Source organism: Schistocerca gregaria, chromosome 9, assembly GCF_023897955.1.
Source record: "Schistocerca gregaria isolate iqSchGreg1 chromosome 9, iqSchGreg1.2, whole genome shotgun sequence".
In the NCBI taxonomy this organism is placed as follows: Eukaryota; Metazoa; Arthropoda; class Insecta; order Orthoptera; family Acrididae; genus Schistocerca; species Schistocerca gregaria.
The window spans coordinates 105,336,783-105,337,960 of record NC_064928.1 but is presented as its reverse complement, the minus strand read 5'-3'; positions in this window follow the sequence as shown (position 1 = coordinate 105,337,960).

Below are 1,178 nucleotides of genomic sequence, written 5' to 3'. Positions count from 1 at the left end.
TATCAAGACATTGCTTTTGTTCACTTACTTTATTTATGATTGAACGTTTCTAAAACTGAAGACACTCGTCCGTGCTCTGCACTGCTGTCGAGCTCTGGCAACGTCGTTCTCGGTTCATTGGTGAACTGTTTTTTTGTGACGTCAGATGCGCAGAACGAACCGAAACTCGGCCGTCGTTGTAAATGACGCGTACTTTAGTTATGATTCCCTTAAGGGACAACTCGTTCTCATTTCCGCGATCCTAAAGCTCTTCCCCGACTGCGAGGCGAAGGTTTTTCTGGTCTTGACTCATTAGACGAGGGACGAATTTGGCGGAAACACGATGCCTTACAAGATGCCCTGCCAAGATTGCATGAAATGATCCAACCGACATGTTACGTTCTTCTGCAATCTCTCGGCCAGTCAGTCTTTGATTGGCAACGCACAATTTCATTGACATTTCTGACATGAGTGTCGTCGGCAGACGTCGACGGACGTCCAAAACGAGGGTCATATCTGGCCTCCAGCCATTTTTAAACTATGAATCGTTCGTAACAGCGAGTGCGGTTTAAGCACTGATCAGTGTAGGTTTCGTGTATCATTTGGTGTGTCTCTGTGAAGGTGTGCTTCAGTTTTATGTTAAATTTAATGCTCACGCGTTGCTCTTCTGACTCTGCCATCTCGAAATTCACAAGCAGCCCGACACAACGTTCTACTCAATAGGACACTGAACAATAACTGAGAGAGATACAACAATGAAACTTTACACAGTAAACAGGCGTGTGCTGGGATGTCAGTTGCATTTCGCTCTAGCACACTATTGACGGGAAACTACCAGTGTTCTCAACTTTTTAGAACAGGCCTCGTACGCAGACAGGAGATTTCCAATGACCAGTAATTCAACTCAAACCGGCTACGAAATCACCTTAGCCCTACAGTCTACATCTACATCTACATACATACTCCGCAATCCACCATACGATGCGTGGCGGAGGGTACCTCGTACCACAACTAGCATCTTCTCTCCCTGTTCCACTCCCAAACAGAACGGGGGAAAAATGACTGCCTATGTGACTCTGTACGAGCCGTAATCTCTCTTACCTTTGTGGTCTTTCAGCGAAATGTAAGTTGGCGGCAATAAAATTGTACTGCAATCAGCCTCAAATGCTAGTTCTCTAAATGTCCTCAGTAGCGATTCA